Below are 913 nucleotides of genomic sequence, written 5' to 3' on the forward strand. Positions count from 1 at the left end.
TGAAAAAGGCTAAATGCTGTACTTATCTTCAAAAGAGCAAGGATAATCCAACAGCCTACAGGCTGGTGAGTGATACTTTGGAAAAATCACAAAAGCAAGTTCCCTTGAAAGCAATTTCTGGGCATCTAGAGAAGGAAAAGGTGACTGGAAAGGTCCATGCATGGATTTACTGAGGCTAAATCACACCCAACCATCCTGATCACCTGCCTTAATCCATGGATGATGGGAGAGCAGTGGATACGAGCCTTTGGATACAGTCACCAAAGTTTCCTTGCTGGGACAATTAGATGAGATAACAACTGATTGGATCATAGTGATTCATGGTTTATGCTCTACTTAGAAGCTGGTTACAAGTGAAGTTCTTCAGAAGTCTGTCTTAAGGCCTGTCTTGGTTTAGATCCATGTCAATAGCCTGGAGGAGGGCAGGGAGTGCACTTTCATCCAGTTTGTGAACAACATCAAATTAAGGCATACAGTCAACACGCTTCAGGATGGGGCTACCATTCAGAGGGACCTAAATAAGGCAGATGAATGGGAAAATAGGAATCTTATGAAAGTCAGGGGATACAAATACACTTAGTATGGACTAATCCCCAGCATTTCTATAGGAAAGGTGCACCTTCTGAGGCTGTGGATCAGCTCTGATGGGAAGAAGCCCAGATGCTCTGGTGGTCAATAGACCAAATGTGAATCAGAAGAGAGCTCTGGCAGGAATGCAGGCTAACAGCATCCTGGTCTGCATCAACAGAAGCATGATATATTGACCACAAAAGGAAGTGATTATTTGTTTTAACACAGCATTCACCAGCCCTCATCTGGAACACTGTGCCTAGTTTGGGTGCTCCAAGTTAAGAAGGATCTTGATAAACTTCAGCAAGTTCCTTAGACGGTCACCAAGACAGTTTGGAGTGGG

This window comes from Indicator indicator, chromosome 1 (genome assembly GCF_027791375.1).
Source record: "Indicator indicator isolate 239-I01 chromosome 1, UM_Iind_1.1, whole genome shotgun sequence".
Taxonomy (NCBI): Eukaryota; Metazoa; Chordata; class Aves; order Piciformes; family Indicatoridae; genus Indicator; species Indicator indicator.